Source organism: Vombatus ursinus, unplaced genomic scaffold (assembly GCF_900497805.2).
Source record: "Vombatus ursinus unplaced genomic scaffold, bare-nosed wombat genome assembly UNPS02014781.1, whole genome shotgun sequence".
Classification (NCBI taxonomy): domain Eukaryota; kingdom Metazoa; phylum Chordata; class Mammalia; order Diprotodontia; family Vombatidae; genus Vombatus; species Vombatus ursinus.
In genome coordinates this window covers 5,148,168-5,172,581 of record NW_020954559.1, presented here as the reverse complement: position 1 = coordinate 5,172,581, position 24,414 = coordinate 5,148,168, and positions in this window count along the sequence as shown.

Below are 24,414 nucleotides of genomic sequence, written 5' to 3'. Positions count from 1 at the left end.
TTCATTTTTATTTATTTTAATAGAGAGGTTTTATCATTTGAAAATGTATGAAAAGCCAGATTATAAGGCAATGTAGAAGGAGATGGGTGAATAGAAGTATGGAAAAAGGTAACTGAGAGATGGAAATTCAAAATGTTGTACCACAAATATCATGTGCCTTGGGAAGCTATGTGTGGCATTGAGGAGCACTCTAGGATGTAAGCTATCAGATTCAGAGCAGTGTGGAGCAATGTGAGGTAGAGAGGGGGTCTAGGCTGCCACAGATGTGGTTAGTTGGTTAGAAGCCAGGCTAAGTGACATATCATTGTGAGGAATGCTTATGGGATCAGAGCAGCAAAGAATCAGAATGAAATGATATATTGGGAGGGACACTTTGTGGACATCCTCCCCTCCCCCACTCTAGCTTCCTTTTGTGTATTGTCTTCCTCCTTTAGACTGTAAGTTCCCTGGGCAAGGACTGACATTCTTTTTTCATATTTGTATCCCCTGGAGCATCGAGGTGGCACAGTATAAGTATAAGCAGGTGAGCAGTATAAGTAGAAGCTAAGATAAGTGGTATATATATATGGGTGAACTAGGGCAAGGAAATTTCATTTATAATTACGAAGACAGATTTGGTGGATCCTAGAGCAGATATAAATGTAAGCAACTGGGGTTGAATGTAAATATAATTTGGGTATTTCTCATTTTTAAAATTGTTTATCCCAGTACTCTCACATCCAGAGAGGGCAATAGCAATGTGTACTCTTCAGAATAAAAGAGAGAAAAAAAAAACCTTCCTTTATTCTCCTTCCATGTTCTTCCATTATTTAATGAAACCTTTTGCAAGGCAACTTTGAGAACTTCAGCCTCATTGATTTTTCAGTGAGGACAAATCATTTTGGGTTCCTTATTTTCCATGGTGATTGAATTGTGTTCAGGTCAGAATTGCCTCAAAAGTGAATGATGAGGCTTTTACCTCAATTGTTTTCTAAAGGTTGATTTCACAAGCCTATCTCAAATTATCTCAAATAATAATAGCAGCATTTGCTGCCATACCAAAAATTAAGGATGGATCAAGGTTTCCATGTCCATCCCTGTCTTTTTTTCTGTTCTTCCAAGGTGAGAAAGATAAAGGGATTAGCTTAAGGCAAAAGAGAGTCAGAAAGTTTGGGGACTGAACAAACTAGAGTGGGACATTTCACCCTACCACATAAAAATACAAGTCTTTAGATTTGCAGGTATAGAATTGTGAGCTGCCTTTAATGAACTCTTAAAGGCTGATATCAGAGCCTTTTAGATCAGAGGATTTTAGTTTAGTGAAAAAAAAATCTACTTTCTCTTGAATTGCCTCACAAAGCCACTCCCTTCAGCAGGTCCCTGGGACATGACTTTACCTTACTCAACACTTTTAGGGTCTTTTGGATCTTGGAAAAGAACAATTTAATGAGTAAACTCTGTGTGAGATACTAGGGCTCTTGACTCACCTATTTTGCTTCCCTGACTTCAAGGGGTCAAGCATTGTTTAGGGTTAATGATTTAGATTCATATGTTTTATTATCCTGCTTGAAAAGATTATAAAATATAATTATCAGGAATAGCAGTAAGATTTTTTTCTTCTTTTGATCAATTCCCCAGCCAAGATGGTATACTAGAGACTTAGACACAGACCTCTGACCATGTATTTCTACAAACCATAGAGGGATATATGGGATGTTCAGCAAGGACTAGCACCTCTGGGGTGAGTGCTTGCCAAGCCCTTTTCAGGGCTGCTCATCCATCTTTGGTGTCCATCTGTCACACAACTCTCACCTGTGCCTCTAAGAAGCTGTTGCATATACAGTAGCCACATCAGGTAAAACCATCTCAGCAGACAGGCTAAATCAGGTTGGAGGTAACTTAAAGGCCTCCAATCCATCAGTGAATTATAAGGATGTCTACCCCATGCGTGGAAAGTTTTCCCCCAGCAGAATGAGCAGATGAGAACAATTTGTCCTAATGGCCATGAAAGTGGGTAAAGCAGGTGCTGTGCAGTATTTAGAGTTTGGTCAGACATCAAAGACACCCAGGTTATCCATGGCATTTTAGGCCTTGACTCCAGAAGAGAGAGTTCTTCTGAAGTCCTTGTGTAACTCTGCCTCACTTAAATCCAGTTCACGAGCAAGTCAAGACATGATGTCATTGGATCTCTTCAAAAGCAAAGGGAGAGGGGGCAGCTAGGTGGCTCAGTGGATAGAGCACCAGCCCTGAAGTCAGGAGGACCTGAGTTCAAATCTGGCCTCAGACTAAACACTTGACACTTACTAGCTGTGTGACCCTGGGCAAGTCGCTTAACCCCAATTGCCTAAAAAACCAAACCAAAAAAAAAAAAAAAAACCAAAGGGAGAAACCATAGGCCATTCCCAGCCCTATTCTTTCTGCCTTCCCCTTCCCAAATAATGAAGTACACAACCAGCAACAGTTAGATCTGATCCTTTATCCAACTGGCATTGGTACTCATTAAAAGAGCAAGAAAACACTTTCAAAGAACAGAAAAACTTTGGATTAGACATCTATCCTCTCTGACCCTGGAAAGGGAGGGAGGAAGGAGAAAGGGGCACTTCACCATCTACATGAATTCTTGGTCAAGGGAAAGTTCATGGACAATCAAATATACTGTATCAGTTATCCCTTCTGCATCAGTGGATGAAAGTGCTGGTGGCAGCCACAGTGGAATTAGGTTGTCCTCAATACCAACTACCAGACTCTGCAAACTGTTCCTCTTTACTCCATCTCTCAAACACCCATCTCCTCTCTTTCTTTCTCTTGCTCATTCAACAACTCCATTCAAATCCTCCACCCAATAATGGAGTCTGTAGCATAATGCATATAAAGATTGTTAATTGACATTTTCTGCTAATAGGTTGCACTTACTTTTAAAGTATAGTTGAGTTTTTCATCCATGAACCTATTCAGGGGTAAAAGAAAATATTGAATGAATAAATACACAAAGATATGCAGTATGATACAGTATTTTAAGAACCAGCTTCAGTCAGGAAGACCTGGGTTCAAGTCCCACTTCTGAGACCTACTGACTGTGTGACCCTGGATGATTTACTTAGCCTCTCAGTACCCAGGTCATTCCTGCCCTATATGTGTTGTCTCCCCATTAGAAAGCAAGCTTCTTGGGATCATGGATTGTCTCATTTTCATATTTGTATCTCCAACATTTTGCACAGCGCCTGGAACACAATAAGCTCTTAATAAATATCTTTTTCCGGGGACAGCTAGGTGACACAGTGGATAGAGCACCATCCCTGAAGTCAGGAGGACCTGAGTTCAAATCCGGCCTCAGACCAAACACTTGACACATACTAGCTGTGTGACCTTGGGCAAGTCATTTAACCTCGATTGCCTCACTTAAATAAATAAATATATATTTTTTTAATTCGGGGGGAGGGGCGTAGGTGGCAATTGGGGTTAAATGATTTGCCTGGCCACACAGCTAATATGTGTCTGAGGCCAGATTTACACTCTGGTCCTCCTGATTCCAGTGCTAGTGCTAGTGCTGTCTCCACTGCACCAACTAGTTGACCCTCATTCCTTCATTCTTAAGTTACAGAGAAGATGCCTATCCATATTGGTAGAAAGGGTTTCCTTATCAGGAATTCTCTAAACCAATGAAATCACAGGTATTATCCAAAATCACAATATTAAGTTACTTAAGGTATAACATCTTAATAGCAAGTTCATTACTTGCATACTTTTCTGGAGTTATTATTCTATAGATTATTTATTAAGTATTTCATTCAAAAGCTATTTTAAGTGGCTACTATGTGCACAATGCCATGTAAAGGGATGTCAATAGAGTGTTATGTAAAATAATGCTAGTTTACAATTGTATAGCATTTTTCTCAGACCACAGGATAAAGATAGATCGCTGCAAGATTGCTTGGAAGTTATCTGGTCCAATTTTCTCATTTTTCAGATGAGGAAACTGAGGCCCAGAGATACTAAGAATTTACCAAAGTCACACCAGTAGCAAGTGGCAGGATTTGAACTCAGGTCCTCTGACTCCAAATCCAGCGTTCTTTCCCATACACTACTTCTCTACTTATAAAGAGGTTTATAACATCTCATTCAGTCTTTGCCACATGCCTGTAATTCGAGTAATGCAAAAATTATTTTATAGATAAAAAAGTCTACTCCAAGAGGTTAAATTGGCTTGTCTAAGATTCCAGAGCTAGTAAGTGAAGGGTTTGTCTTTAGCTAAGTTCTCCCTTTTTTTCATGAAATATTCATTCATGATAGAGAATTAAAGAACCTCTACTACTGGCTTCCCCACATCCTCCCCCTGAAGATTTGTCTCTGCCCCTGTTGACTGAGCTCTTTCTTAGCACTGAAAATTCCTTGCTATACCACACCTATATACAGGGTACTCTGGGACTACCCTGTCTTTAGGTAGAGATGAGTGCTTACCCCAGGTCCACCCCTATTCTGCTCCCAGAAATGACCCCTTTGGACTCTATGAACCAGTGAATTCTCAAATACCCTGGAAAGGGAAGAAGAAGAAGAAGAAGAAGAAGAAGAAGAAGAAGAAGAAGAAGAAGGAGGAGGAGGAGGAGGAGGAGGAGGAGGAGGAGGAGGAGGAGGAGGAAGAAGAAGAAGAAGAAGAAGAAGGAGGTGGGGGGCAGAGGGAGAAAAAGAGGGGGAGGGAGAGAGAGAGAGAGAGAGAGAGAGAGAGAGAGAAAGCAAGCATCATAGCACCTCTGTGTGTGTTATAGGGTTGACATTCTTCCCTTGCATGTAAAAGAGTAGAGTTCAATGTGTCAGTATAACTTTAATGTGTCCTTAATCCTTAGAATCATACCTCTGGGAGCGGTAACTTAATATACTACAGAAACTTAGTAAGAATAATTAACTTCCTTGAACACACAGTAGCTGATTTTCTTGGTTTAAGAAAGACAGCCAGTAAAAGTGGTTTAAGTAACTCACAAAGTTCACATTGTATTGAAAAATTATTTTTAATGAAGCTGTTATCATGTAACAGGAATGCAATAAAACATCCCAAAACTAAAATTTTCTATTTTTATGACCTCCTGTAAAATTTCCAAAAAGGCTAAACATTTCTTTCAATGAGTACAGAAATTATTGGACTGGAAATGTCCATACCAAGTTTCCATTTGGAGTGAATTTTCAAGACCATTACTCCATAAACCACTGAAAATGAAATTTTTTATAGAAATACTGACAGATTACTATCACATTGCTAACTATGTAGTCCAAGAGCAAGGAGCTTCAACTTCCTTCAGACCTACTGTTTCAGGGTGTCACAATTCAATATAGATACTTCTTTTACAAAGCATTATGCAAACAAGTTTGCAGTTTTTTTCCTGGCTATAGGGAAGAAAGAGATGATGGAAAGTGGGGGAGATGATGAGCTATGAAAAGTGAAAATGCAGAATCCAATTTGTTAATCAGGCAACCATCGCTTTTCAAGCACCTCACTTGTCCTTTTGACTCATTTCTGAAGAAAGCACACTGGCTACATTTATTTTCTCTTTCTAGCACAAACCTAAGATCACCTTCTAGTACAAGCACAGACAAGATTCAAATCTTTGTCTGCTAAACAAACAAGACCAAGAAATCAAATAGCACATATGGAATCTATTATGGATTATGGTTTGGCATAACTATTCTCTGCAATGACCTAGAAATTAATCAAAGGTCCAGCTATATAAGTATACAGTAGGCTGCTACTTAAAACAGAGAGGAAATTCAGGATTTGGAATATATTTTTTCAATTCACACTAATCTTAAGCCCTTTCCACTAGATCATTCACTTAAGGAATCAGTGAGGCCTCCTCAATTCTAAATCAAGTTTCTCTTTTCCATGGGAGTAGTTCCCAAAGCATTAATCTCTGTCAGTGTATCCAGTGCACGTTCCTTTTTATGAACAGCTTCCAGCATTAAGTAGAGCAATTCTGTCTACCATCTGGCTTTGTAAGAGAAAAGCTTCTTCTACGTGAAAATACAAAACTGACCTGCCTCAAGTCTAGACGAGTAATCTTTTCAAGGATATAGACCATCTCCTTATCCGTTCGAACTGAATGGAGTTTTAGATGAACCAGAGATAAGAGATGAAAGGTTTCAAACCTCATTTTATATGTTTGCTTTGAAAAAAGAAAAGGAAAGGAAAGAAAAGAAAAAGGGCATTGGAGTCACCTTTATGAGTACCACTTCCTCAGGGAACCAACAGGACGTTTACTGTTTACTGTGTGACAATCAAAGGCAAAGAAGTGCATTTTCAATAACTCAGCAGGAAACCCTGGATTCCTCCTGGGGTGTTGCTGACCTCTTCTCACCTTCTTTCAACTGATCTTGGTCAAAACTCTATGGGTTTCATTGCTTAAGTGGGTTTAGCAACAACTCTAAGTGCACTGGTTTGAGAATTACACACCTGATGAAGTCATAGTAATCAAACACAAAAATACCAACTATAACAATAGAAAATTCAATAGTAAAAAAAAAAAAATGATACTTAAAGTCAGCTATATGACCTATATGCCCAGGGTGTGATCTTATTTGACTTAGGAACTTTTTGTCTCCACCATCTTCCCTTCAGCCCTGACAGGAAGGAGTCTGGGACCCTTCATCTAATAATATTTTAAAGGAAAGGTGTGAAGTTGCTAAGGAACAACTTAGCTCTTTCTCTTCTTGTGTGGCAAGTTTTTAATAAAGTTAGACGTCACATGCAAGGGAGTAAGCATTTTATCAAGAGAGAATATAAGCTCCTTGAGAACAGGGACTGTTTTGTTCATTGCATTTGTAGCCCAACCTCTAGCACAGTATGTGGCATATATGAGGCACTTACTTACTAAATGCTTAACGATTGATGACTGATTGATAACTGATTCTATAACAGAAAGCAATAGAAAGTGCCCTTATCCAGGCTCCTGAAGGTCAGCTTCATTGCCAGCCCACTGGTAGAGAATCCTGCAGTATGGCAGATCATTTTGCATGCTAAAGTAATCTCAAGTACACAATTCATTGCAATGAGTGATTCTAACACTATTGGCTATTTAAGCCTAAGCAAGACACTTTACACTCTGAGCCCTGGTTTCCTCATCTGCAAATTGAAGGTAATAACTCTTATACTGCCTATTTCACAAGTTTGTCCTGAGGAATGTTCTTTAAAACCTTATAATGTCTTTGGATTGAGATTGTGATGTGAAATGCCTGAGAGGAGCCTAGCTCTCCCATGTATATTCCAGCAAAAATCTAAAAAGTTGCCCAGATCAAATAATGTTCAAGAAATCCAAAGGAAAGGATTAGTAAGTGGCTTCATCCAGACCAGGCTGCACAAAAAGACAGCCAGAAGCCTGTGGATATTTAGAGAGGGATCTCACTAGAAAAGCCAGCATGAACACAGGTAAACATAGGATCATAGACCTGGAACTCAGAGGGATGTCAGAGACCTTCTGGTCCAAGCTCCTCTTTTTTTTTTTTTAAAGTACTTTTTTTTTTTTCCTTTTTAGGCAATTGGGGTTAGGTGACTTACCCAGGGTCACACAGCTAGTGTCAAGTGTTTGATCTGAGGCCGGATTTGAACGCAGGTCCTGCTGACTTCAGGGCCAGTGCTCTATCCACTGTGCCACCTAGCTACCCCCGCCCCAAGCTCCTCTTTTTAACCACTTAGCAAAGTGCCTGGTACTTAGTAGGTACTTAGTAAATGCTAATTGACTAGTTCACTAGAAGTGAATGGGGATACAGGTTGTGATAGACAGGATTTTTAAAAAATTAAGACCCTAAATAAATATATAAATATGCATCAATTTTAAAAGTTAGATATGTTCGATCTCTGGTAATTACTGAATTAGAATAGAAAGGAATATACGTATTTCTTAGATGGGCATATGACCTTTACCTTGATCTGGGCCTAAAAATCTTAACAAATACAGGAAAAAAAGAAACACTAAACACACCCTCTACTGAGTACAATGTAATAAAACTATATATATATATATATATATAGTTTCTAGACAATGGATTTAAGTGACTTGCCCAGGGTCACACAGCTAGTAAGTGTTATGTGTCTGAGGCCAGATTTGAACTCAGGTCCTCCTGACTCCAGGGCTGGTGCTCTATCCACTGTGCCACCTAGCTGCCCCTATTTTTTTATTTTTTGAAGGCAATTGGGGTTAAGTGACTTGTCCGGATTCACCCAGCTAGTACATGTCTAAGGTCGTATTTGAACTCAGTTCCTTCTGACTCTATGTAATAAATTATACTGTAATAAAATTATAATCAATATAGGGGATTTCAATAAGTATTCAAAATTAAATGAAGACTAATTTAATACTAAAGAATTTTAGTCAGTCACAGGCAATTTCATCAAAGAAAATGACCAAAGCAATCTCTAAGGGAAATTTATATCTCCAAACACTTTCATCAACAACAACAACAAAAAAAAAACAAAACATCAATACTTTGAGCATGGTCTTTTTGTGATGGCAAAGAACTGGAAATTGGAGGGATGCCTATCAGGTGGGAAATGACTGAGCAAGTTGTGGCATATGATCATGATGGATTACTATTGTTCCACAAGAAATGATAAGCAGGATAGTTTCAGAAAAACCTGGAAAGACTTATATGAGCTAAAGCAAAGTGAAGTGAGCAGAATCAGAAGAGCATACACAGTAACAGCAATATTGTAATGATGTTCAATTGTGAAAGACTTAGCTACTCTGATCAAGAAAATGATCCAAGACAATTCCAAAGGTCCCATGATGAAAATGCTTTCCACCTCCAGAGAGATATCTGATTAAATCTGAGTGTAGATTGAAGCATATTTTTTTCACTTTCTTTATGTTTCTTGCTCTTCATTGTTTGTTTTTGTAACATAGATAATATGAAAATTTTTAAAGACAATTTTAGCATGCAACTTTTAAAAATTGGGAAAGCATAAAATAAAAAAAATCTAACAAAACAAATACAGCAATCTTGAAAATCAGGGAATAAATTAAGAAAATTGAAAGCAACACAAATTGAATTGCTAAATAAAACCAGTATTTGTTTATTGGGGAGAAACTAATAAAATAGAAAAACAATTATCTAATCTGATATTTTTAAAGATAGGAAAATCAAATTGCCAATATCAAAAAAGGTTTCATAACAGATGAAGAGAAAATAAAGGAAACTATTAGAAACTATTTTGACCAATTCTGACCACAAAACTATGAGAAATTAAATGAATCAACATTCAAAAATATATAAAATACCAAGATTAATAAAATAACAAACAGAGAATTGAAATAATTCAATATGAGAGGGGAAAAAAAGAAACTGAACAAGCTATAAATGAACTTCCAAGGGTATGGGTGGGGTTGGGGGTAGGGGGTGAGGATGGAGGGAACTAGGACCAAATGGATTTGCAAGTAATTTCTATCAAACATTCAAAATATAATTCATTCCAATAGTGTATGAAATATTTAGAAAAAATATAGAAAAAGGGAATTTTACCAAATTTCTTTTACAATAAAATCTTTTTTATACCTAAACCAAGAGATAAAGCAGAAAAAGAAAACTATAGCTATTTAAGAAGAGGCTGCAACCACACATTAAAAGGATTATACACTATGACCAGGTTGATTTTATACAAGAAATGCACAATTTGTTTAATATTAGAAAAACTATATATACACTAGATCATAGTAGTAATAAAACAATAACCATATGATTACATCAATATGCAGGAAAAGTTCATGATAAAATAAAACACCCATTTTTATTAATAACACTAGAAAACATGGGAATAATTAGACCTTTCTTAACATGGTAAATAATATTTATCTGAAACAAAGAGCCAACATTATCTGTAATGGAAAAATACTAGAGACCTTTCCAATAATATCAGGGTAACTCAAGGAAGTCCATTCTCACCATTAATATTTGATATCATTCTAAAAATTCTAGCTATGGTAATAAGATGATAAAAATAAATTAAGGCAATCAGCATAGGTAAAGAGGAAACAAAATTGTCACCTTTGCAAATAATATTACAATCTGCCTGAGATCCCTGAAGTTTCAACTAAAAATAAATAAATAAATAATGGGCTTTTGTGCTACCTTGCTAAGGGATATTTGCCTTTTAGCAGGGAATTAATCCAAAGGAATTGATGGAAAGATCTGTCGAGGTTGGGGTTTGTATGAAGAAGAAAATCCTGGAGGAAAGGGGACATAAAAGCTATCTTCAAGTATAGTACTTGAAGGACTATAAGGAAAAAGGATTAGACTTGTTCTGCTTGTCACTGGAGGGTAAAACAAGGACCAATGAGTGAAATTTACAGGAAGATAAATTTCAACTTAATATATGGAAGAAATGTCTTATAATTAAAGGAGTTCAATAATGGAATGGGTTACCATGAGAGCTACTGAATTCCCTGTCGCTGGAAGTGACATCCCTTTCAATTTCAGTATTCCTTGGTTCCATGATACACAAAGGTAAAACTTAAAGCTTCATAACAGCAAATGGAAAAGATCATTTAGAGGACTATTTCCCTTGTGGTATGGTAGACAAAAATGGCCTCAAAACTAAAACCACATGGGTAACACATACTGTCTGGGTGAACAGCACATCAGTTAACATTTCAGTGGTCTAAACAGCTCACTGAGACTGTAAATTGCAGAAAAGGTTCTACTCTGAATTGGGAAAAGAAGTTTCCTTACCTAGGCATTACTTAAACCAGTCAAACAGTCAATAAACATCTGTAAAGTGCTTACTACGTGTCAGACAATATGCCAAGCATTGGGGATACAAGTATAAAAAAGAAATATTATCCTTGGCCCTCAAAGAGCTTGGAATCAAGTCAGGGAAGATTACACACAAGGAAACTGAAGAGTGGGGAAGAAGAACTTAGGTACATTCATGAAGAAGGCCAGAGTAATGAAGGTGGGTAAAAAATAATCAGTCAATAAACACTTATTGAGTGACTGGAAAATGAAGAGTTCAATGGCCTGTGGGCCTCATTAAACCTACATTTGGGAAGGAGTTCTTTGCTCCACCCTCTATTCATGGAGGAGGGTACTGATGATCCAAGTTGTTTAGTCCAGTGGGAAGTGAAAAGAACAGTGAAATCACAGGTTCATCCTTATTTTCCCAATACTTTTTTTTTTTTGACTAGGCAATGAAGTTAAGTGACTTGCCCTGGGTCACACAGCTAGTGTCATGTGTCTGAGGCTGGATTTGAACCCAATACCTTTTGAATGATACTCCCACACTTAACCAGTCTCTGCACCCCCCCCTTTAAATTTGCCTTTATTGAAGGAGTGCAGTCACAACCACAACAATGTATCCTTTTCACCACAAAATGAAGTAGAATGACCCCATTCCACATTAATTAATGAAACAAAGCTAGGGAATCATGACAAATATCCATCTTAAAGAATTAATAATAAACTCAATGCATAAATCTAAAGGGTACTGGTTTTGGAGTCAGAATATCTGAGTTAGGGTAAAACAGGTATAGCTATGTGACCCTGAAGTAAGACACTTTCTCACCTTTCTCAACCTCCTGTAGTACCACCTGCAAGGCTAATTCTCCAACTCTCACTAACTTTGGTAGAAAGAGTCGCCAAAGGATAGCCGTTTCCATTTCTCCCCTCAAAGTTCTAGAAGTTAAACTTTGGGGCTGGGTTTTTTCTAGTTATATTGATCACAAGTCCCCACCAGTGCTCTTCCTATTGATTAGCAAAGTTAATTAATTTTTAGAAATGTACCCCAAACCAGAGGAGCACTGTCTTCTTGTATAAATGAAGTGGGGGAGGCCACAAACTTAGAGATTACAACACAGCAAAAGAATACCAGATTTCACCACATAATCATTGCAGACTTTTTGCCAAAATTTTGGCAAAGTAGGGTGCGACATTATGTGAACATTTGTGCCAGTATTACTAAAAATTATTTATTACTTATTATATTTATTATTATATTTATTATTTATTATTTATTATCATTCAAAAGGTATTGGGTTCAAATCCAGCCTCAGACACATGACACTAGCTGTATGGCTGGCAAATGAACTGTACAGTTTAGCTAGCTCAGGAAGATGTAAGTCTTAACCTATCACGTGATTTACTCATGGCAGCCTCACCTGCCCGCCAGCTCCCCTGGCACCTATGGCTCTTCACTGGATTGAGTGACAATACCATTAGAACTGCAGTGCTCTAAACAAATCATGCAAGTTGGCTTTCGGAAATATACCGACAATGCTCATACACTGAGAATTCTAGCTTCTTGGTTTGCAATGCCTAAGAGACAAATGCGTAGCCATATGTCACTGGCGAATACATTGCTGCTCTGTTTACCTTTTAAGCAGCATGACAGGTGACGAACAGAATTATACCATGTGACAATTACATGATGACGAAAGGTTATAAACCAGTTTTGGGACTGAAAAAACAGGGTGGGATGATTATGCAGTGAAATACGTAAACTCACAGTTCCTAGATAGTGGAAGTCCTTTATTAACTTCTCAGAGTTCTCAAGTTTCCCTTGGATGTAGCTCTCTGAAAGCCTTTAAGAGTTAGTGCCCTCTATAGAGTCATCAACCTACCTTTCCTCAATGTGTCTAATTCAAAGGTCAGCAAACAACAGCTATGGCCAAATCCAGCCCCACCACCTGTTTTTGTACTGCATGTGAGCTAAGAATGGTTCTTATATTTTTAAATGGTAGAAAAAAAAATTAAAAGAAGACTATTTCATGACACATGAAAATTACATGAAATTTGTCAAGATATTAGGAGACACCCTGTTTTCCAGAACTAAAGTCCAACAAGCAAGCTGTGCCTTGAGCTTGGCATAACAACAATCCTTTGTGCTCAGCCTCTGGATGAACTCAGTCACAACAAAATCCCAGAATTGTTTCCGCTCATAAAGCCCTGCTATGAATCAAACTTGTCACATTGTTGCTGTTACCTCTCATTGTCAGGGCTACAGCTCATGGTGAAGCCATTGGTATAAGTACTGAAATCTCCCCATATTAAAGTGGGTCCCCCTTGCTTGCAGCTTCTTTCGCTCTGAAATTAAACTTGTTTGATTCCTGATTCTCCTGTCTCTAGATTGTTTTGTTTGGCTCCCCCCACCCACAGGTTAGAGACTGGTTCTGTCCAGGTTGACAAATTCAGATTTCAACATCCATATATAAAGTTCTGTTGGAACACAAATCATACTTCTTTCCTTACATAATGTCTATAGCTGCTTTCTTGATAGAGCAGCAGAGTTGAGCAGGAAAGACAGAAATCACACATGATATTTTCATGGATTCACACTACTTCTTAGCTCACTACAAAACAAGGTGATGAAATTATAATTACACAGCATTTTGAATGCCACATGTATCGCTATGCCAAGACATTTTTTTTTTATTACCAGTCAGACCCACCATGTCAAAACAAAAAAAAAGGAGGGGGATTTTATTATGATTTTTTGAGCTCAAGGACAAGTTTGAAAATTTTCTAAACCAAAAGAATCATCTGCAACCACTATTTTCAAAGCAAGAGGGAAGGTAGTAGTTGGTGGTGCAATGGATAGAGTGCTGGGCCTGGAATCAGAAAAACTAAGTTCAAATCTGGCCTCTGACACTTAGCTGTATGACACTGAGCAAGTCACTTAACCTCTGTCTGACTCAGTTTTCTCTAGTATAAAACAGGGATAATAATATCATCTACCTCACACAGTTGTTGTGAGAATCAGATGAGACAGTATTTGTAAAAAGCGCTTAGCACTTAATAACTGGCAAATAGTAGACACTCTATAAATGCTAATTCAACTTCCTACCCATTATTATGAAACACAGTGACTTTAAAAATTAGCATTTTGTTGCAAACTTGATGTTCCTTAATGAATTCAACATAAAATTAGGAGGCAAAGAGCTTTCATGCAAAACTTGTGTAACCTGACTTATGAGCATGCCTCTTTTATCAAACATGGAGTCCACTGCATTTCTACCATGTGGGTGGGGGTAGCCTCCATGACTGGCACTACTGTGCCCATGCAGTTTGCTATTTTTCCTCCATTTTTTTGTCAGTCCTCTGCTAAGAGATTCCAATCTATTTCACCCAGAGTATCTGCCAGGAACTGAATCACAGGCAGATTCGGGGAAGGGATTTGCCCTTGCCTTCCTCTCCTTCTTTTTCCCCCTTTGAGAAATAGGCCTGGGATTGTTTCTTTCTTTGCATTGCTTGTCCTCAGTTTCAGATGCTGGAGGCGATGCTCACCCATCAGGAGTTCAAGCATTGGCAATTTTGGAGACTGGAGATAGGATTATAGATGGGATGGGTGCAGTAGGCAGTCATCTCAACATTGAAACTCTGAAAAGCCAGGGTTCCTGTAATGCCAACATCCCCTCCCTTAAGAGTTTTTGAACTCTGAATGGGGACTAAGCTAAATTATAGACTTAATCCCTTTCCCCACTCCAAGGATTGAGGTAGTGAAGTGGGGGAAGGGAGGTTATGTCTCCTTTGAGGTGGGGGTAGAGTATGTTTGTATACTTGTGATATACCTTCTGAAGTAAACATTTCTGTGTAAAAACTCTTCTGTTTTACATTTACATTGTGGTAAAGTCATTTGGACAACTGACATTTTTTGAATCACAAGTAGTGTCAAACTGCTTTATACAATTCCCATTGCTGTCAAAAATTAAAAGAAGAATTGAGACCTCTGTTCCACACAAATTTGCAGCAGACATATTTTCCAAGCTCAAACTACAGTTCCAGAAATGTTTTTTCAGACCTTTATGTAAGTGCAAAAGAAACTTTTATATTTCAAAATCCATTTAACTGTGTAATTGAGAAGTTTCCACTGAGCTTTTAATTGGAAGTGATTAATCTGTAATGTAATGACATGGCAAATATCAAGAGAAGAATCTAATGGAATCCTAGATATGTCTTCTAAGGGATGAATATGCTGAATTAAAATCATGGATTTGTAGACTAATATCAATATTTGGCAGCGCCTATCTATGTGAAATGACATTTTCAAAGATGAAATATGTAAAATCTCATTGCAGATCAGCCAGCATTAAAAGATGAACATTTACAATCAATTTTGATGAAAGGGAATACTAACTTTGAACCCCATTTAAGCAAATTATTATACCCTCAAAAAGAATTCCATTCTTCAAAAAGTAGTTAATTATTATTATACTTGGAATTTGTCAATAAAAATTTTATGGAAATTTGCTTTCTCTCATGAGTTCTTATATGATATCCTCAATTTTATCTCTCTGCCCACAAAGCCTAAAGTATTTACTATATAGCCTTCATAGAAAAAACTTTATGCTCCCTGATCTAGTTTGTCCTCAGTGTCCTGTGAAATACACAGGCCCAGAGGGTATTTGATTCTTTTAGCCAATCACAAGTTATTTCTCACAGGGGGTCATCTATATATTCTTCTCAAAACTTCTTTGATGCTTTTAAATTGACTAAGGATTTAGCTAATTCTTTTGATTGTTTGATCAATTCACCCAAGACGTCCTGACTTTTCAAGATTACTCTGACTAAGATGGGAGTAGAAACCACTACCACTACACTCCTTTTTCCCATCTGTAAAATGGGAGTAATAATAGCATCTACCTCACATAATTGCTGTGAAGATCAAATAAAAACATATATGAAATACTCTGAAAATCTTGAAGTGCTAAATAAATGTTAGATTTTTTAAAAAATTTCTGGCAATTTTTATCTAATGGGAAAATATTTGAAAAACTAGAGACAAAAATAAGAGTCATAAAACCAGATAAATATGGTTCATATTTATATGTATATAATGTAATCAAATTATAAGGGACTTATATTTACTTTTAAAACAAAACCTATTTTGGTTTGACTTATTACAAAAAAAATCCTATATTTACTTTAATTTGATACTTTGATGGATTTTTATTTCATTCACATGTTTCCCCCTCCATCAAGCTGATGGCAACTTCTGTAAGTCTTCCTATTCTATACAGTTCTTATCTATGTCTTTCAGTAATTTCTCCAGCAAAAATTTATACACTTGAAAGCCTCCTAAGTTTCTAAGGGTGGAGAATTTCCTATGATCTAAGAGGCCATAAACATTCTGTTTTTTCTATCTCTTGGTGCAACATTAGGTGGGGCTAAGGGAAGAAAAAGACCACAGATAAAATGAAACTTAAGAAGGAAGGAATTTGGGAGAGGTGGAATGTGACATGAGAGTATGTGAGAGAGACAGAGACAGAAGGACAGAGACAGCAAAAACAGAGACTTGAGCCTCAGTGGAAACAAATTGGGAATGAAGGGTCAGGGTGCCCCAACATCCATCCTAGGTCTCTAATCAGGATAACAAAAAGAAGAAAATGCACTTCCTGCTAACAACAAACCTATTCCTAGCGCCAATTACTTTCTGCTTTTGGTGGACTTAGAGGTGAACAGCAAAAGATACACTGTCCAATGATGCTAAAAGTAATATGCCTTTGGTTCAGCATGTTTTAACACAAGCAGAGGCTTATGACTTAACTTGAGATACTCAGACGCAACAGCAGAGGGACAAGGGAGGAGTATATCTAGGATTCTAGGTAATAGTCACCAGACGGATAAGCATTTAAGAGACTGATCCCCAGGCTGGTAATCCCTGAGTCGGCAAGGAAAAGGAAAAAGGATTGGGGGGAGGATCGGGGAGAGATACACCAGGCATGGTTGAAGTGAAGCATGGATAGTGTGCTTCTTCTAATGATGGAAGAAGTCTGAGAAAGAATCCAGGTGTGAATAACAGAGCAAAGGTTGGGCTCAGACCTGTCTAGTTGGTTTCCTAAACCTGATACCGAGGGCAAGGAAATACTAGTTAGCAAGGCAGAAGTTTCTGAGCATGTACAATTCCAGAGATGAAAGGTTCTCAAAAAGCAACAGAGTAGGGATAACAAAAAGGAAGAAAGGGTATGCCTAAAGTAGACATTAGCCATTACAGGAAAGGGTAGTCCCAGATAAACAGGTTTATTTATGGCCAGCATGCCTTCTTCCTTTGCTCCTTGGATTATTTGCAATTTTAATCATTCCAAGATCATAGTGTTCCATGATTCATAACCACGTAATATAACATCACCGGTAACATATGGTATTGAAGAAATGACTTTTTATAACATTGAGCAGTTGAAGACCTTTGAAATCACTATGCATTTTCTGAAATGAAATCCAACTTGATTTCTTCCTATTTAATTCCAAGCCCATTCATCATTCACAAAATAAAGATGATATCTTCTTCCATTTTTTACAGCACATTGAGTCAACACATTTCTATGTAAATCTTGACTGAAACTCATACTTGAATATAAGAATGGTTTATTATCCTAACATGCATATCTTAATAAAAACAGATAGAAAAGTCACCATTGAAAAGGATAGTGAATTTTATACTTTTGATTTATTAGTATTGATATTAGAGAAAGAAGATTGTGAGTTGTTGTTGGAGTTTTTTTGACTCAATAGAAAGAGGTAAATGATAAGAGGATAAAAACAATGAACTTTTTATAGGAAACTTGCTTTCATTTTATTCCAGAGCTGGCTCATTAAGCCTTTGGAATCTTTTCAGTAGACATAATAACAAGAGCTGGCATTTATGTACCACTTAAGATGATAGATTTAGATTTACTAGGGACCTTACAGGGGATCCTACAAGTTGTCTAGTCTCTACTCTTAAATATGAGGAAATTGGGACTCAGAGAGTTAGTCAGGTGGATTGCCCAAGGTTCATCAGAAGCTAGATCTCAAATTAGAAAGGGTCTTAGAGGTCCATTTGTCCAATCCCCTCATTTTACATATGAAGAAAATGAAGCTTACAGAATTTAAGTGACTTGTTCAGGTTCACACAGGTAGTAAGTTGGCAGAGTCAACACTTTAGGCAGTCAATAAATATTTATTAAGTACCTACTATGTGTCAAGGACTATGTTAAGTGATGGGGATACAAATATGAAAAAGAAAGAATATCTGCTCTTGAGGAAACTGAAATTTATGAGGTAAGAAAACATACAAAAGGAAAGTAAAAAGGGGTGGGGAAGAAGAAAAGAAGGTAGTGTATAATGGAGAAATCTAAAGGAGGATAGCCAAGTGGGAAAGAAAGAGATGGAAGATGGTCCTGGCCCCTCCTTAAATGGAGGTGTGAACACAGGTCCTGTGACTTGGAATTCAGGGCTCTTTCCCTGTACTACACAGCTGGGATTTGAACTCTGTTCCTCTGACTCCAAACCCAGGACTCTTTCTACTGCACCAAATCTCATTAAATTCTCCTAGCAACCCGGTATAGTAGGTGCTATGATCAGCTTCATTTTGCAGATGAAAAAACAGCTTCAGAAATTTTAAGTGATTTGCCCAGGGTCACACTTAGAGTAAGCATCTGAAAGAAGATATAAACCCAGGGCTTCCTGGGTTTCAAGTCCAGGGCTCTATCTACCTACTATACTATGCTATCTCTGTCAAAATAAAGTGGGTAGGTAGCAGTATCCCCTTTAAAGATGCAACAGAAGTAGGTCTGGCCACTGACATATATAGATATATCAATATCTCTATAGTTATAGCTATATAGATATCTATCTCAGATGGCTAGATAGATATCAGTATTTATCTATGAAATAGATATCTGCTATTAACTATATAGATATCTATATATCAATAGCTATCTAAGTATATATAGATATCTACATCTCTCTATGTGTATATACATATACACATATGTGTATGTGTGTGTGTAACTTAGGAAGGAGGTATGGATATGGAGTGTTGAAAATATCTCCATGGTAAATGGACTATATTAGGTAAGATGGGTTGTGTTGTCAAAGGAATTTTGAAAGTGTCTGACCAAGCAGATAAATATAGCCCCAGCTGAAAGATTTCATATTTTTAGGTCATGGTCTCAAAAGCCAATTTGAAAACACTTCCCTTTCCTCCTCCCTATAGGAAGTGTTAATGAAGGCTAAGGCCTGGTCCTAGAACAGAGGAAAACAGGAAGAAAGTCCAGGGTAAATCTGAACATATAATTAGAAGGAGGTATGTGGTCTTCCCTAGTGAAGGCTCCAGGGAACCTTCAGTTCATAGTGAGGATAAAGAAAGGAAGATGGGGAGAAAAGGCTCTTAGGGATGAAAACTCAATGATGCCAATCACAAGTTATTCCACTGAGGAAGCAAAAGAAGAACTGTATGTCTAGAGAAATAGAGGAATGACAAATATGAGGATTTCATAGAAACATGGGCAGACCTATGAAATAACACAAGGTAAAGAAAACTGAACCAGGAGCTCAATCTGCACAATGACAATGTGTTCAGGTCAAAGACAATGTTTATACTAAAAGATCAAAGCTAAAGCACACTCATCCTTTCAGGAAACAATTAGTTAACTACAGAAGTAGAAAATAACATGTCTGGTCAGTTATAGTCATCTTATTTAGGATTATTTGTTGGATTTTGGATGTTGTGGCAAAACAAAATATATTGATATTTCAAATAAAGAAACTCGTGTGGCTACAGATTGACTAGCTCAGGAAATAATAATAATAGTTAATAGCTTTAAGGTGTGCAAAGCATTTTACAAATATCTCATTTTATCTTTACAACAATCCTGGGAGGTAGGTGCTATTATTATTCACATCTTACAGTTAAAGAAACTGAGTCAGGCAGCAGTTAAGTGACTTGTCCAGTCTGATAGTCTGAGGCTGGATTTGAACTCAGGCCTTCCGCACTCCAAATCCATTGTAGTCCCTAGATGCATGAAAGTTCCACTGAGATCTTCACACCAAAATTCCCTTCCTTGGAAATGACTTGTCTGTATTTGCCTCCTCTTTTCTTCCCCCTTCCCCGCCCCACCCCACTGACCCCCATAAGAAAAAAAAGTTCTTGAATAGCAAAGACTATCTTTCTTTCGTATTTGTATCCTCAGGAGTTAGCACTGTGCCTATCATATAGAGGTATTTAATACTTTTTAAATTCATCGATGCATTCAAACGAAAAGGACATGGAAATGAAAGACAAATAAAAATAATGATGATACTGTCTCATGGGCAGCACCGTAATACAGTCAGTCATTGGAAAGTGAACTGGATTTGGAGTGAGCGACCATGAGTTCAAATCCTGGTTCTTGCTACATGCTACCTGTGAGACCTTGGGGAAGTTACTTAATCACCCTAGGTTTCAGATTCTTTATCTGTAAAATAAGCAGTTTGGACTAGATGACCTTTAAGAGTCCTTACAGCTCTGAATCTATGAGCCTAAGATTATAGGTATGAATGAGCACTAGGGGAAAGGCAGAGCTATTCAGCTCCTATCTCCCTATCTTCCTCTGTCAAGGAGAAAACTTCAGAGCAAGAAGGATAGAACAACAATGATTAACAGGAAATCAAAATCCAAATTAAATAAGGAAATAGTAAGGACCTGACTGCCCTCAATAACTTTAAGTTGTCAGGCCTAAACTCCCTGGGACCAGGGGTGTACTGAGGCCAGCTCAAACCCAGAAAGCAGATTGTTGAATTTTCAAGTGTGAACATTTACACTTCAGAAATTTGTAAGGGGGCAGCTAGGTGGCACCGTAGATAGAGCACCGGCCCTGAAGTCAGGAGGACCTGAGTTCAAATACGGCCTCGGCTTCAGACTAAACACTTGACACTTACTAGCTGTGTGACCCTGGGCAAGTCACTTAACCCCAATTGCCTAAAAAAAAAATTTGTAAACACTATAAGCAGGCTTGATTTATTGTTTTGCTGACTGTCTAGAGAAAAATGTTAATTATGAAGATTAAATTTTTTAAATGTGCCATGCACATTTTTTTCCTGAAGAGTCAATTGTTAAACATTAACGAGCACACCAATGATTATACCCCCTAAAATAACTTGCAAATATATTTGCTGCAGTATTATTAATGACCTTTGGAGAATATTGGAGACCAGGTAAGAAGACTTCAGAATGGGAGAGAGGTAAATGCTGACTCAGTTTTCAAAAAATAAAAAAAAGAAAGAAAGAAAGAAAAAGGGCAAATTGTCTGGTAAATTTGATGTCAAGTTCTAGGAACATGATAGAATGGATTATTAAATGAAGAGTATGTGAGCATATAAAAAGAGAGTTTACAAGTCATCACTAAGAGCAAATCAAACCCAGATTAATATTTTCCTTTTTTGACAGGGCTATTAGACTAGCACATCAAGGAGAAGGAATCATGCAAACATAGCGTGTATATTTGTATTTCTGTAAAATATTTGACAAGGTTTCTTTTCTCATAATATCCTTTTGGAGAGACATTGGCGATAGAGGTTAGTGTGCTAGATAATAGTAAAGGTAGTTACAATACATTCCTTACTGGTCAAATGACTGAAAACAAAGAGTATTGATTAATGGATCTGTCAAAACATGGATAGAGGTCTCCCAGTGAGGTGCCCCTTAACCCAGTTCTGTTTGATACTATCAATAACTTAGATGAAAGAATAAATTAAGTGCATATCAGATCTGTGGATGACATGAAGTTTAGATGGTTTTCTAATATATTAGATGACAATATCAACACCCCCCTCAAAAAAATTGACAGGTTTGAAAACAAAGCAAAAGCTAATAAGACGAAATCTAATAGTGACAAATATAAAGCTTCACACTTGAATAAAAACAAATAAACCACACAAGAACAGGATGTAGCAGTGGATAGAAAACAGGGGATGTGAAAAAGATAATAGGAAGTTTTGTGGCCTGAAGTTATAATATTATTCAGCAGTTTGATGAGGTAGTCCAACAAAGCTTCCTCAACTGATGTCCTCACCTGAGTTACCTGACACGCTGAGATGACACCACGGTGAGGCAGAACCCCTAGTAATGTTAACGATCTACTTGAATTTGTGTCGATGATTAACAAAACCCCACCCAGTCATAGTGACACTGAATTCCCAGATTCAAAGCCCATTCTCCACATCCCTCACTGACCAGTCCTTTACCTCTATCTCCTTTAACCCAATCCTCCCACACCCCATATCACACTTTAAAGCTACCTACCCCTTCCACTGTGGAATATTTGCTTCACAGGTAACAAACTCGCTTTCTTTTTAAAAATTTTTATTTACTTTTTGTTACTTTTTAAGCTCCAAACTCTCTCTCTCTCCTTCCCCACCTCACACTAAAGAAAGTCACCATTTGAAACAGATGTATATAGATATAGATGTGTATATGTATGTATGTAAAACCATACTATGCATACTTCTATTTATCAGTTGTTTCTCTGGAGGTGAATAGCATCTTCCTTTGTAGTTGATTTGAGTGTTTATAATGCTCAAAATAACTTAGTCATTCATAGTCATTCTGCGAACAATATTGCTGTTACTGTATATAATGTTTTCTTGTTTTGCTCTTTCACTCTTCATTATTTCATGCAAGTCTTTCCATGTTTTTCTAAAATCAACCTGCTTATCATTTCTTACAGCATACATCATATGCCACAACTTGTTTGGTGGGCATCCCAGATTTGCTTCCATCTTAAACTTTTCCTTTCCCACTCTTTTAATCTTCTGGCTGTCATTGAGACTTGACCCCCTCCTGATGACAGAGCCTTTCTGGTTACCTTATCCAGAACTATCTTTACTTTCACTCTTTCCCCTTGATTCAATGGTCAAGGCAGAGAAATAAGAATATTCCTTGTTCTCCAATGCCATTTCCAGGTTTTCTCCCTATCACCATCATTCAGTAACCTCTCCTCCTTATAGGTCCAAATAATTCACATCTATAACCCAATCAAAATCCTGGTAGATGTCTCTAAACTCCAGTACACTCCCCTTTCTTCCTCAATGAGTTCAAGCTCACAATCTTTTTCTCTATCTGGCTCACAATCTTTCTCTCCTCCTAAATTCCTGCCCTCATGCTAGGCCACTTCAACATACATATTGTTATTCTCTCAAACACACTTACCTCCCAGTTCTTCAGTTTGTTACACAGAGATGGTCATATCTTTATCTGGCCATCAACCAAATATATTCCATTTCCATGTTTATGAACTCTGAAATTCCTTTATTCTATTGCAATCTGTCGTCATTTCACCTGTCCCTCTGCCTTGCAATCCTAAACTCAGTCCTTTGTCCCCACCATGACCTGTAATCCCTAAGCCCCTTAATTCTTTCCTAGGCCATCACCCCTTCACCTTAAGGGGTGCCAGGAATGCCTCAACCTGATACTAGCCAGAGTTAATGCTGCCTACTACCAGGTAGAAGATCTATGAGGCATTCTTTCCCAACCCATATCGAGGCCAACTAATCCTCATAGTCCATATGTTACTGACCCTTCAGTTGGAATTGCCTAGCTCCCAAGTAGTATGGATCCTAGCAATAGTAGGCTTAGAGACTTTTGTGAATTTTATGAATTGGTTCTAGTCCAATGAGAGGAAGTACCCTAGTAATTCGAGGCTGCACCAGTGAGATTTGAATTAATCAATGGCCACCCATTTTGGTCTGGATCAGTGACTCAAAAGAAGTGGAAAAACATTTTGGAGTACCCCGTCAAAATATAGCTCATTTCCCTTCTTCCCAATAATGATGGGGATTGGTTGGCTGCTTCTCATAATATGGCCATCACCTTGTACTTAGAAAAAATGGACTTCCTCTATCAGGACTGCTAAATGCATTTCCTAGAACATGAGTTTGCCATATCCAAGGATAATTCCAGGCAAACTTCAAACCAGAGCTCCATCATGTCTCAGTTGATTGGTTTGGCATCTTGAGCAACTCTGAGTCCAGACTCAGTCTTCCCTTTAGTTTATGTTTGTACTCTGGACTATTGATATGTTTTAGCACAGAAGCGATGTTAACCCCATATAGGATATACAATTATGCAATCAACCTAGTTCTGGGATTCCCCAGTACTGTCCAGATGGAGCTATTCATTGACCAAGAAGTGACCACATAGCGTTCTTCAGGAGTTCATGGAAGAGAATTGAAAATCTCCCCTTAACAGAACACCAGTACTATTTGCTTTAAAACAAATATAGGAAATCATGACTTTGCCACAGCTACAGATTCCTGAAGCTAGGATCAATCCATCTTAACCTTAATCGGCCATTCGGCAGAGTTATACTTCTAATTCCCCAAATTGGATCTCCCAGAGGTATACAGTGACACTCCTTATAGCTCTATTATAGTAGGTAGGAATACCCAGTTATGCTATTCGATTTGTACTATATCCCCCATAATTCTTCAAATGATCATGAATCTTGTATTCCAAGACCTCTTGCCTCAGGAAGTGGTGATCTATCTCACTAATAGCTTCATGTACTCCCATAACCTCACCTAGTATGCTGAACTATCCTAGCTGTCTTCCTGATGCCAACATTGGCTATTTGCTAAAATGGAGAAATTGTCCAATCAAGAAGGAAAAGATGGACTTTCTGGAGCAAATGAACTCAGTGGTCCACACAAATAGACCCCAGATAGAGG